Source organism: Cryptotermes secundus, unplaced genomic scaffold, assembly GCF_002891405.2.
Source record: "Cryptotermes secundus unplaced genomic scaffold, Csec_1.0 scaffold14129, whole genome shotgun sequence".
NCBI lineage: Eukaryota > Metazoa > Arthropoda > Insecta > Blattodea > Kalotermitidae > Cryptotermes > Cryptotermes secundus.
This window is the reverse complement of record NW_019720345.1, coordinates 1-1,340: the sequence shown is the minus strand read 5'-3', so window position 1 is coordinate 1,340 and position 1,340 is coordinate 1.

Below are 1,340 nucleotides of genomic sequence, written 5' to 3'. Positions count from 1 at the left end.
TCAGTCTATGTTCCTCCCTTAATGTCAGAGGCCAAGTTTCACATCCATACAGGCAAAATCATAGTTTTGTATATTCTAATTTTTATGTTTTTGGACAGCAGACGAGAAGACAAAAGGTTCTGGACTGAATGGTAGAAAGCATTACATGAGTTCAATCTCCTCTTAATTTCCTCCTGAATCAGGTTTTGATTTGATATAGTCGTTCCCAAATATTTGAACTGTGCCACATTTTCAAAACAGCTGTTTCTTATCTTTATGTCATGATTTTGCCCTGTATTTTGGTGATGAGACAACAACATATAGTTTCCTCTGTGTTTACTTCTAGACCAATCTCCTTACTTGCATCAATTAAAATTTGGTTCATCCCTACCTACACTACCTACCTACTACAATACCTACACTATTACTATTAATACTGGTATATCTGTCTCCTCAAGTAATATCCAGTTGCAACTGAAATGCCGTTAATGGCCTGAAAACAAGTTACTTTAAAACAGAAGATACTATGTAAGGGTTTCACATTGAGTATAAAGAATTTTTGCATGAAGTAAAATGGGCCACCTCTGTTGTCTAATGGTCAGAGTTCCTGGCTACAGATCCAGACGTCCCAGGTTCGATTCCCGACGATATCAGATTTTCTGAGAAGTAATGGGTCTGGAACAGGGTCCAATCAGCCTCGTGAGGATAACTGAGGAGTTATTTCAAGGAAACAGCGGCTCCGGTGTAGAAAACCGAAATAAACAGCCATGGCAATTTGTTGCACGGACTACACGACACCCTCTAGCCGCTAAAGCTGGCACTAACTTCGCTGACAAGTGGCGGTCGCTCAGTCGGTATAGTTCACTTGCAGACTAAGACCACATAGTTTTTCTTTTTTGTAAAATGAAGTAGCGGGAAAGCCAGAAGGAAAGAAGCCACAGGGAAGACCAAGGCATAGGTGGGTGGACAATATTAGAATGGATCTTAGAGAGATAGGATAGGATGGGATGGGCTGGTATAGATAGATCTGGCTGAGGATAGGGACCAGTGGAGGGCTCTTGTGAACATGGTAATGAACCTTCGGGTTCCATAAAATGCTGGGAAATTCTTGAGTAGCTGCAGAATTGGCGGCTCCTCCAGAAGGGCTCAGCTCCATGAGTAAGTAAGTAAGTAAAATGAAGTAACATATGCATTGAGCTCTTCTGAGAATGTGATTGTTGCAATGCTGTCATTAGCTATTTTATATAGTCAAATGATAGATAAAAGCATTTGGAAAGAAGAGCACATGGCCTAATCGAGGTACTAGGCCAGCATTTGCCAGGAAAGACTGGGCAAAACCACGCAAACCTCAGTCATGATAA